Source organism: Hippopotamus amphibius, chromosome 12, assembly GCF_030028045.1.
Source record: "Hippopotamus amphibius kiboko isolate mHipAmp2 chromosome 12, mHipAmp2.hap2, whole genome shotgun sequence".
Classification (NCBI taxonomy): Eukaryota; Metazoa; Chordata; class Mammalia; order Artiodactyla; family Hippopotamidae; genus Hippopotamus; species Hippopotamus amphibius.
Genome location: NC_080197.1, coordinates 17,077,622 through 17,090,451, shown reverse-complemented (window position 1 = coordinate 17,090,451; position 12,830 = coordinate 17,077,622). Strand labels below are relative to the sequence as shown.

Genomic DNA, 12,830 nt, shown 5'->3' with positions numbered 1-12,830 from the left:
AGGAGGGGCCAGCACCCGGAGTAGCTGATGTGATGATGGAAGCAGAGAGAGAAAAGGCCATGTGATGCGAGTCCACGAGCCAAGGAGTCAGGACCACATCCATCCTTAAAAAAAAGCAGGGAAACGGAATCTCCCCTGGAGCCTCCAGAGGGAACCAGCCCTGCCCACACCTTGATGTTAGCCTGTTGAGACTGGTAAGGTAATGAGTTCGTGTTCTTTTAAGCCATCAGGTTTGTGGTAATTTGTTACAGCAGCTACACAGGGTGTCTGCTGCTTCTCAGAGTCCTGGGACAACTTTCCCCCAGGAGGGTGATTCTGCTGCAAATCACAGGACTCCCTGCTGGCTGTCAGTGCACAGACCTGGCTTCTGACCTGCCTCTGCCTCAGGCCTTAGCCCCTGCAGGCATGGTCCCTCCACCTGGGCCCTGCACGTTCTTGCCTCTGCTACCCCTTTATCCTCATCTCCCGCTCTTCCCGAGATCTGCAGTCAGCAGGCTGGACACCCAGGAGAGCTGGTTGTGCAGCTCCAGGGCAGGAGGAGACCAATGTCCTAGCAATCAGGAGGCGAGGTTCTCTCTTACTCAGCCTTTTTGTTCTATTCAGATCTTCAGTTGATTGGATGATACCCAGCCACGTTGGGGAGGTAAGCTGCTTACTCAGTCTGCTGGTTCGTATGTTAACCTCATCCAGGGACACCCTCACAGACACATCCAGGATAATGTTTGGCCAGATGTCTGGGCACCCTGTGGCCCAGTCAAGTGGGCACATAAAGTGAACCATCACACTGCTCCATGTCTCTGTGCCTTTGCACATGCTGTTCCTGCTTCTGGGAATGCCCTCCACCCCTCCTTGTCTTCTGCAGACTTCTCCTCCAAGAGCCAGCTCAGACTCTTTCCTGGGGAAAGTCTTTCTAGCTCTCCAGGCATTGGAGGGGCCCTTCTCTGGCCCCCTCCTCAGATCCCCTTGCACGCCTGTGCTGCTGCACCGGTTAAAACTGGGTGGCTGCATCTCTGCCTCCCCCATCAGACTGTGCACTCCACATGGGGTGTTTTTAGTCTGCTCTTTTATCCCCTGCTTCTATCCCAGGATCTCAGACATAGCAGCCCTCAGGGAATGTTTGTTGAATGCATGCGTAACAGGAGGAGGACTTGAGAGGTAAAAGGACCACAGACGTAGTTCTTTTTTTTTTTTTTTTTTTTAATTTATTTATTTTTTTATTTTTTTTGGGGGGGGGGTACATCAGGTTCAATCATCTGTTTTTATACACATATCCCCGTATTCCCTCCCTTCCTTGACTCCCCCCGCCTCGAGTCCCCGCCACCCTCCCTGCCCCAGTCCTCTAAGGCATCTTCCATCCTTGAGTTGGACTCCCTTTGTTATACAACAACTTCCCACTGACTATTTTACAGTTGGTAGTATATATATGTCTGTGCTACTCTCTCGCTTCGTCTCAGCTTCCCCTTCACCCCCCGCCCCCTCCCATACCTCGAGTTCTCCAGTCCATTCTCTGTATCTGCATCCTTATTCTTGTCACTGAGTTCATCAGTACCATTTTTAGATTCCGTATATGTGAGTTAGCATACAATATTTGTCCTTCTCTTTCTGACTTACTTCACTCTGTATGACAGATTGTAGTTCTATCCACCTCATTACATATAGCTCCATCTCATCCCTTTTTATAGCTGAGTAATATTCCATTGTATATATATGCCACATCTTCTGTATCCATTCATTTGTTGATGGGCATTTAGGTTGCTTCCATGTCCTGGCTATTGTAAATAGTGCTGCAATAAACATTATGGTACATGTTTCTTTTGGGATTATGGTTTTCTTTGGATATATGCCCAGGAGTGGGATTACTGGATCATATGGTAGTTCTATTTGTAGTTTTTGAAGGAACCTCCAAATTGTTTTCCATAGTGGCTGTAGCAACTTACAGTCCCACCAACAGTGCAGGAGAGTTCCCTTTTCTCCACACCCTCTCCAACATTTGTGGTTTCCAGACTTTGTGATGATGGCCATTCTGATTGGTGTGAGGTGATACCTCATTGTGGCTTTGACTTGCATTTCTCTGATGATGAGTGATGTTGAGCATCTTTTCATGTGTTTGTTGGCCATCTGTATGTCTTCTTTGGAGAAATGTCACAGAAGTAGTTCTGATGAGGGCAGCTGAACGCAGAGGCCCAGTCAGGGACATGAGAGAGAGGCTCAAGACAGACATGGAAGCTCAGAGTCAGAGGACAGTGGCCAACTACCAAGTCTCTATCGCCAGTCCAGGCCCTTCTGATTTGAAAGGGAGGCTGTGATGTGAGTCCGACAAGAGCCCGAGCCCAGCTACAGGGCAGGGTTGAGCCCAGGACAGCACACCGAGCAGCTGTTTCCTGGGACAGCGCTGGGCAGGAGGGCGGGATAGTGCCTGAGGACCCAAGCCTGGGAACCAGTCAGCCCTTGGTTTGAATCCCAGTTCCATCACTTGCAACTGTTGACCTCGGGCACTTTTCTGAGCCTCAGCTTCCTCATCTGTAACATGCTGCTGATAAACACACCTTCCTCCCACGACTGGGTGAGAATCAAATGTAGTCAGAAGGTCAGTTCCTGGCAGATGTTAATTGCTAAATATAGGGTAGTTCTTCTATCACCATTTCTATTTACTTAACAACATTCAGCAGGTTGGCAATCCATGGCTGTCGGCCAAACCTGGCCCTCCACTTGTTTTTATAAATAAAGTTTTACTGGAACACAGCCATGCCCGTTCATTTACATATTGTCTATTGCTGCTTTTTGTGCTATAATGCCAGAATTTAGTACATGCAACAGACATTCTGGTCCACAAAGCCTAAAATATTTAATATCTGGCCTTTTACAAAAGAAGTTTCGCAGCTCCCGATCTAACAAATATAACAAATGTCTCTGAAGCACCGCCCCTGTGCCAGGCCTTGTGCTGCTATTTTTATTGTCATCAGTTCCCTTGTATTCCAAAAACTTCCATTATTTCTGACCTCTTAGCCCAACTGAGATCCAGTTTACGCTTATACCCTGAGCAAGTCCATGAGGGCATGAAGGAGAGAAAACCTCTCCTGTTGAGCACCTGCTGTGTGCCATGTTCTCTACAATGTTATCTTGTCATTGGATCCTTACAGCTCTCCTTTGAGAGCAGGTTCACACCCATATTAGAGTCATTAGACCCATGGGTGCAGTAAAAAGATCTCAGTCTTGGAAGACAGCCAGAATTCTGACTTTTCCACTACCTAGCTGTGTGACCTTGGGAAAGTCACTTACCCTCTCTGAGTTTCAGTATTATTGTTATAAAATGGGATGATAAGAGTGTTTGTGTCAAAGGTTTGTTCATGAATCCTGGCACAGTGCCTGGGCCATAGTGTGTACTCACTAAATATGATAGTATTGGTATCCCAATGACTATTTTACTATCCTCCATAAAACACGGAGAGTAGTATCTGTTAGAAAGAGCTACTCGGAGGCTGTGGAAGGGATTGTAAAATGCTGGTCAGTGGCTTGTTCGTTTTCCTTTGGGGTTTGATTGTGCTTGGAAATTAAGGAGACGTTTCTGGACCCACAGGAGCGGAGGCAGAGGCTTCAAGGAGAGAATTGAGGAGAGCAGCTGTTGCCTCCAGAAAAAAACATTCCAGTTCCCTGGGCAGAGGGTGAGGCTGTGTTGACTGACACCTCGTCCCTGCCTCCGGGGAAGCAGGGCGGGTGTGCCTTCTGTGAAAGAGCAGAAGATGGGAAGGAGACGAGTTTGATTTCTTATTCTCTGCCGGTGGCATGGGGGTGCCCTCAGCACCTGGGGTGCTCTCTATAGAGATTGCAAATGAAGCTTTGCGAAAAACACCTTTGTGCCTGCAGCCCTGAGAATCTATTAAGCCAGGCGAACCTAATTATGTTCACAGCGCCGCCGCCTTACTGTTTCCTCTGTTTCATCCTTCCTGGAGAGGCTGCAGATGTGGCTCCTGGACGTGGCCATATGTTTCCATGAGAGAAGCAGGAGGCTCGGTTCATTTGGTTACCAGACATCTCATAAGTGGCAGCTGCGGGCCGGGCAGCCTGCCTGGGACCGGGGGAGCACATTATATATCTCTGCTTATATTATATATCTCTGCACATAAGCAGATGCTCCACACCCACCAGAGTGAGCCCTGGCAAGGCCAAAAGAGGGAGGAGGAGGAGAGGTCAGGGAAGACTTCTCTGAGGAGGTGGCATTTCAGGTAAGCCTCGAAGATGATGAAAGGACCAACGAGCCACAGGGGAAAGTCTTCATTCTAGCAAGAAGCCCACATGTCCCGGGAAGGATCTGGAGAGGTCGGGAGGGAAGAGGTGGTGCAGATCTTTGTGGGGCATCCTACAAGGCCAGGACTGTGCTAGCAGATCATGGGGGAGCTACTGAAAGCTATACTCCTGAAGGGTCACTCTGGGTGACCCAGCAGAGCACTTGGACTCAAGGAAGCCATGCTGGGGGCCTGAAAGGAGGGCTGGTGTCTTTTTTTTTTTCTTTTCTTTTTCTTTTTGGCTGCACTGGGTCTTTTCTTTTGGCTGCACTGGGTCTTTCTCTTTGGCTGCACTGCCCTGTGTGCAGGCTTTCTCTAGTTGTGGCGAGCGGGGGCTACTCTTCATTGTGGTGCGGAGGCTTCTCAGTGCGGTGGCTTCTCTTTCTGCGGAGCATGGGCCCTAGAGCACCCAGGCTTCGGTAGTTGTGGTCCATGGGCTCAGTAGTTGTGCCTCGTGGGCTTAGTTGCTCCGCGGCATGTGGTATATTCACAGACCAGGGGTTGAACCCGTGTCCCCCACATTGGCAGGTGAATTCTTAACCACTGCGCCACCAGGGAGGTCCCGGGCTAGTGTCTTAATTGGGGAATCCCCATTTGGGATCCCCCTTAAAGCAGACTCCAACACAAAGGTTTGGGTGCAAGCAGTTTATTTGGGGGGTGATCCCAGGATGTTCTGCGAAGGAAGAAGGGGAGAGGGACAGGAAGGGAAGAAAACCAGTAAAGGGCAGGGTGATGAGCGGTGACCACCTGGACTAACTGGAATCCTGCAGTGGACCCTCCAAGAGGCGTATGGGAGGTGACTCAGAATTGTCCTTTCGAGGGGAGGAAAAGCGAGGTTTTAGCCACAAACTGCTGCCCCTCAGGGACTGAGGGTCACTTCTAGGGCTCAGCACGTCCAGCCTCCTTAGACAGAGAACGCTCTCAGGCAGGGAGCCGCGGGTAGCCAGCAACAGGTGCAATCACCCGTGGGCTGGTGGGGTGGGGGAACCTCCGGGCAAGGCCAAGGACAAACGGGCAGGCCCCTCCCAGCTCCTGCTCTAGCTGGTTAGGACAAAAGGCGACGGTTGCCAACTGTGTTGGGCAGAACAGGGTGGATTCTGATTGGGGAAGAGGTCCTGTGAATTGATAGAGAATTCTAGAATGTGTGGAGGGATTGACATTGTCTGACCACTTCTGTGTACCGCTCCTGTGAGCTCACCTTTTTTTCTTTCAAAGCCTGAAACTGGCTTTAAACAAAACACTTTCTTAGGTGGGATATGGGAACTTGGAATCATCTCTGAGGGATGCCCCCGTTTGTAGGCATCCGTGCAGAAGCCATAACTCACCCAGGGGGCGTGGAAGAAAGGAAGGAAGGTCGGAAAGAGCCAGAGGAATGCCAGTGGTGAAGGGGTGGGCTGGAGAAGACCAAGAAGGAGTGATTAGTGCGGTAGCTGGACAGCCAGGAGCCAGGCCCTGGACAGAGGGAAGAGGGCTGTCGGGCGAGGCCGCAGTTCTTGGAGTCAAGGACTGAAGAGTGTCTTGGGGAAGGCATCATCGCTTAGGGATGGTCTGGAGACACCCAGCTCTACCTGTAGCAGCTGTGTGAGCATGGACAAGTCTCTTAACCTCTCTGAACCTTGGCTTCCTCGGTGGGGGATGATTATATTACCTCGTATGGTAGCTGTGGTGATTAAATGGGCCCTATCTGGAAAAGCTTAGCACTGCTTCTGGCACATGTTAAATGCTTAATAAAAGTTGCTCCTCCTCTTCCTCCTGATGAGGGTGGTGGTGAGGTTGATGACGATGATGAAATGGCGTAGGTAGTGATGAGGGTACAGGCCAGATGAGTTGCCACCGGGAGGGGAGGTCCTACTAACAGTGAGGATACATAGTTCTCTGCAGAAGTTTGTCTGTTCAAGGGAGAAAGTCAGGACAGCAGTTTTTAGGAGACTTGGAACTAAGGGAGCTTTTCATATAAAGATGGGAGAGAAGTGAGTATGATTTGATGCTGATGGGATGCAGCCCACAGAGAGGGGAGACCAGTTGACCCGATGGAGGGAGCCTTAGGTGAGGCTGCTGGAGGCAAAGCCTGAGACAAGGATTCTTGTGAACGTTGTTTATTGAAAGAGAAGGAATCAGAGTCTGAAGAGGAAGGAGTTGAGCAAGGAAGTGACCTCGGCCAGAGACTTGGGGAGCCCCAGGCACGCCTGCACCGCAGAGGAAGGGGCTGTAATAGGTGTTTTTATGCTTTTACTACATTTTTCTATGTCCTTAAAGTCATGTTGCATGTCTTGAACATGTACATAAAGCTGCTCTGCTATATACATCCTTCTGAGACTCCTCACTCAGTATCCTTTTGAGCTCATCCTCATTGGTAGGTGTGGCTCCACGTTAACTCTGTACAGAATTCCATTCTGCGAATAGATCACAGGTTACCACCATTTCCCAATTAGCAAACATTCAGATTATTCCCAATTTTTCTCAAGTTAAAAGTACTATAATGACCATTGTTGTAGTGTATTATTTTGGAAAGGTAATATCATGACTGTCATATAAATATAAAATGAAAACATGTCCATTTCTTTAATTCATTCATTAATGAGGAAACCAGTAAGATATTATAATCAGCTCAAAGGAGAATCTGATGAATAGGTACGTATATAGGCAATCGAGAATGCTGAAATACATTTTGTAATAAATGCAAAACTGGTTGATATCTATAGAGCAAGAATACAGTGTTCCGGTTCTTCTTTCCTACAGGGTGAGGTCAACTGGTCCTTCTACCAGAAGCATTTTTTGCATTTTTTTTCATGTTTTGCATTTTTATGGATAAGAATCAGTTGCATTCCACCTCACGCCCATTAAGATGGTTACTGTCGAGAGAGAGAGAGAGAGAGAGAGAGAGAGAGAGAGAGAGAACAGAAACAAGTGTTGGCAAGGATGTGGAGAAGTTGGAGCCCTTGAGTACTGTTGCTTGGAATCTAAAATGGTGCAGCCCCTGTGGATACCAATATGGTAGCTCCTCAAAAATTAAAAATAGAGTTACTATATGGTCCACCAATTCTGTTTCTGGGTGTATATCCGGAAGAATTGATAGCAGGGTCTTGAAGAGATATTTGTACATCCACATCCATAGCAGTGTTATTCACAATAGCCAAATGTCGAAGCAGCGCACGTGTCCATCAATAGATGAATGGGGAAACAAAATGCATTATATGTATATGATGAAATTTTATTCAGCCTTTAAAAGGGAGGAAAGTCTGGCTTATGCCACAACATGGAGTAAGGACATTATGCTAAGTGAAATAAGCCAGTGACAAAAGAAAAAATACTGTATGGTTCCACTTCAGGAGGTACCTAGAGTAGTCACATTCGTAGACTAGTAAACAAATTTCACAGTAGTAAAATGGTGGTTGCCAGGGACTGCGGGGAGGAAGGAACAGGAAGTTATGGTTTAATAGATATAGCGTCTGAGTTCTGCAAGAGGAAAAGCACTCTGGAGATGAATGGCAGTGATGGTAGCACAACAATGTGAATATACTAATGCCGCTGAACTACATACAACTACATACTATAAAATGGTTAAGATGGGAAATCTTATCTTGTGTGTATTTTACCACAATTTATAAAAATTTAATGATAAAGAATAAGTTGCACTAATATCATTTTTGTACAGCTTACGAAGTTGTAAAATAGCCTAGTCAAAGGCAAAGGCACACATTCCTATAGCAATCGATAACCCCAAGGTCGACTAGCCAACACCCAGGATGCTGTTGCAAGGATATTCATTTGCCTGTTACAGAGTCTTTAAAATTTCCTGCAGTATGCATGTCTTCTTGTGCATGTGGGAAAGTTCTTTATAGTAAATATCTCGGCATAGAATTACTAGGTTATAGAATACATATTATCAGATTGCTTCCTGCAATGTTTACACTACTAGTTTACACTCCCACCAGCAGTATCAACAGAAACCCAAGTGGCCAGGAAGTGAATGAAAGGTGTTTGACCTCTCTAGTAAACAGGGCAGTGCAAGTTAGAACAACTTTGGGAGCATTTCAGACTTAGCAGACTACAAAAATTCAAAGTCTGCCATTATGAAGTATTGGCCATATATTAAATTACTGAGTCAGGAATATCTGGTTGAAGAACTATAAAGCAAGCACAGGTGGAAAGAAACAAAAAATTAGTCCTAAGCACAGAGCCCCAAGGCCATTTTGCCCTTGAAGAAATAATGTCGGATCCTTGTTTAAAATTCATGGAAAGAAGAGTGTACATTTGGAATGGAAAAGTGATGTTTAGAGATTAGATTTTAAAATGTACACTTTGTTGAAAGTGTTCAGAATTTTTTCCAGCTTTACTGAGATATTATTGAGATTTAACATATTTAAGTTTAAGGTATACAACGTGATGAGTTGATCATGTATATATACTGTGAAATAATAACCTGTGTGTGTGTGTGTGTGATGATAACTTTCAACATCTACTCTTTTAACAACTTTTAGTTATACATTATAGTATTGTGAATTATAGTCACCGTGCTGTACATCAATCCCTAGAATTTATTCATCATATAGCTGGAAGTTTGTACCCTTTGACCACCTTCACTCATTTCCCCCAACCCCCGGCCCTGGCAACCACCATTCTACTCTCTATTTGAGTTCCACTTTTTCAGAACCCACTGGGAGTGAGAACGTAAAGTATTTCTTTCTCTGTCTCATTCATCTCACTTAGCATAATGCCCTCAAGTTCCGTCCAGACTCCCGCAAAAGGCAGGGTTTCCTTCTTTTCTACGGCTGAATAACACTGTAAAATGTACCATATTTTCTTTATCCATTCGTCTGTTCACAGACATTTGCGTTGTTTCCATGTCTTGGCTCTTATGAATGTTGCTGCAATAAACATGGGGGTGCAGATATCTCTTCGAAGTAGTGATTTCGTTTCTTTTGGAGGTATACCCAGAAGTGGGATTGCTGGATCATTTGGTAGTTCTAGTTTTAAGTTTTTGAGGAACCTCCATACTGTTTTCCATAGTGGCTGCACCAATTTATATTCCCACTAACAGTGCACAAATGTTTCCTTTTCTCACAGCTTTGCCAACATTTGTTATTTCTTGTCTTTTTGTTAATATGCATTCTAACAGGTGTGAGGTGATACCTCATTGTGGTCTTTTTTTTTTTATGAATGTATAGTTGATTTACAGTGTTGTGTTAATTTCTGTTGTACAGCAAAGTGACTCAGTTATACATATATATATATATTCTTTTTCATATTCTTTTCCATCATGGTTTATCACAAGATATTGAATATAGTTCCCTGTGCTATACAGTAGGACCTTGTTGTTTATGCATTCTATATATAATAGTTTGCATCTGCTAATCCCAAATTCCCAATCCTTCCCTCCCCCACCCTCATTATGGCTTTGATTTGTATCCACAGCGATGTTGAGCACCTTTTCATGTACCTGTTGACCACCTGTAAGTCTTCAAAGTGTCTATTCAAGTCCTTTGCCCATTTTTAAACTGGGTTGTTTGGAAAACCTTCTTCTCTTTGAAACAGTTTAAGTCTGTTGCTTAGGTTACTCTATGATTAATACAATCATATATTTCACCATATATTATATTAAGAACTCAGAAATAAAATCTACCTATATGCCATTTACAAAATTCACACTTAAAGTGATGCAAGACAAAAATAAAACACTGACAAAAATCAAGAGAATGATAATTGCCACAGATAAAGTAGGATTTAAGGTAGAAACATTAATTGAGGCAAAGATATTTTTTTTTTAATGAACAAGGAGAAGCCACAATGAAAATATAGCATTCTGGGACATTTATGGGAATGAATAGCTTCACATCAATATAAATAAAGAAAACCTGTTTAAATTCTATAGTGAAGCTGATGGGAACACAATAGTATTAGGAGGCTTAAACTCATTTTTCTCGAGATTTCACAGCTACCATTGTCAAAACAGTTTATTGAATAAGCACATAAAGAAATGTGTACATTACAGAGTAAACATTATTTCAGAGGCACATGAAAGTTTTACAAAAATTGATCGTATCTTAAGCCATAATGAAAACTCCAGTACCAAAAAGATAAAATCCTAGGAGTTACTTTCTCTGGCCACAGTCACAAAAGGCTACATTAATACTCTTTTCCAAATAACTTTAGGGTAAAAAGGAAAATCAAATCTTGAGTTGTAGAATATTTTAAAAATATTTATATGATACAGCTATATAGTCTTCCTCAGGGGAAAAAATCATGGTTATAGAGCCGGACCTCTCACCCTCAGCACTATTGACATTTTGGGTACATAATTCTTGTTGGGGGAGCATCCTGTGTTTTATGGGGTGTTTAGCAGCATCCCTGGCCCCTCTACCCGCTAGATACCAGTAGCAACATCCTCCTCACCCAGTTAAAAACCAGAAATATCTCCTACATGGCAAAAGTGTTCCTGCTTGAACTCTTGCCCTAGATACTTCTATTATTAAAAAAAAAAGGAAAATGTGAAAATAACTAAATTGTTTAATTTGAAAAGCTAGATAAAAAGCAATATGATGCCCGAAGTCAATATTAATAGAGAGAAAAGCAAAATTTAATAATGATCAGCGAAGTTGTCAAATTGATCTGTTTAAAATAGAAGAACTGGTTCTTTGGACAGCTAAAAAAGTATAAACTTTTGCAAAGGAAAATTTTAAAAAGCAACATGCATTCACAGCATTATAATTGAGAAAGTCGATTTAAAACCATAGAGTAGGTTAGAAATGTGGTAATATTATCCCAATTATATGCTATTGGTATTAAAATCTGGATGAAGTATACAATTTTCTAAATATATGTGTGTATTTATATGTATGTATACATATATCTATAAAACCAAACTAACTCAAGAGAATGTGCAAACTAAAGTAGGCCTATTAGCCATAGCAAATATTGTGAAAATCAATCTTTCAAAAAGCCCTGGGCCTCAGATGGTTTTATGTCTAAACTCTTTCAGTTCTCTGAGGAAAATAATCATTTCTTTGTTATTTATACTCTTCCAGGACATAAAGGAAAAAAGAAACAACTCAGTTCTTTTTCTAAAGCTGACCATCACACAAAAACCAATACTTGACCCTAAAAAAGGGAAACTGAGAGACACGTAAAAAAGAAAGTTCCTCAGAAATGAAGAAATGCCAGACAAATTGAAACAAATATACCTACAGGCAAGGGTAGCAATGATCACATGAGACTCCACTGAATTCAAGGCAAAAATGAGACACTTTATAATAATACTAAAGCTTAATCGATAACAAAGATATAGTTGGCCAGTTTTCTTTTTTGCAATAAAAACCAACATCAAATTCCCAAAACAAAAACACTCATAAGCATTAAAGGGAGATTTTGATGGAAGCAGAAAGTTGTAGGCCACTCAGACAAACCAAAGGACTCGAAGTAATATAATCACCACTGATAGGACAGAGAAATGTTACGCTACTTTATTACTCTGTAAACAGCTCCTCTCTGCCCTTAAATGCTGTGAAATACATACAAAATTTAAACATATTTGGGTCCTAAAGGAAATCTGAACAAATTCTCAAAGGTGCAAATAGTACAGATCATATTCTTTGATCACTTTTGTTACTAGAAATTAGTAGCAAAAGGAAAAGAAATAACAAAAATTTTTACCTCTTAGAAATTTGTTTTGAGTTTTTCTTCCTAAACATCGATTGGATGAGAGAGGCAATTAAAACTGAAATTTAAAAATAAATACATCAAAAAGAACAATAACAGAAATCTCATGTGATGAAATCTGAGAAATGTTAAGGTCATGTTCAGAGGAAAATTCATAGCGTGAAACCTATTTCTAAACATTGAGAAAGAAAATACTGAATTGAAAATACAACCCAAAATTGAGGGGAAAGCAACACTAATAAATCTGTAAAAATCAGAGGAAGAGATTAATAAAGTTATATGTTAAAGAATTACAAAACAGAGAATGAGTTGCCATGATAAACAAATTTGAAATTTTATTCTTTCAAGAAGGAAAAAAAAATCCCACAAAATAAAATAGAAAACTGATGAGGCTCCCTGATGAAGAAACAGTGAAAGGAAAACACAGATACTCAGTATTAAAAGTTAGAATTTAACCACAAATTCAGAGGAAATAAAAATAATTATAAGAATATGCAAATTGGTATGCCTCACTGAACAGTGTGTGTGTGTGTGTGTATGTGTGTGTAATTTTTAGGTAAAAAGTATACACTCTTCTAAATGTGTTTAGTATGAGAAATGCCTGTATGTAAAAATCAGTAGCTTTCTTTATATTCCAAAAATAACCAGTTAGAAAATTTCATGGGGAATAGATAATAAGAAAGCTACTGACCTATGGGAGAATAAGTGCAAACTTTATTAAGGGATTTATTTATTCTATGTATTCAACAAACCCTTATATAATATAGGGCTTACTATGTGCCAGGCACATTTCATCCTTAACAACCCTAGAAGGTAGGTTTAATCATTATCCAAAGTTTTCAGATGAAGAAACTGAAGCACAGAGAGGTTAAGAAACTTGGCTAAAGTCAC

The 12,830-nt window shown here is 42.4% G+C and overlaps 1 protein-coding gene across 4 annotated transcripts in view; it reads left to right on the top strand.

The window, feature by feature from the left end:
- The window catches only part of TOX2 (TOX high mobility group box family member 2), a 141,877-nt gene that overhangs the window by 120,383 nt on the left and 8,664 nt on the right, over window positions 1-12,830 (top strand). The gene's annotated exons all lie outside the window — the stretch shown is intronic.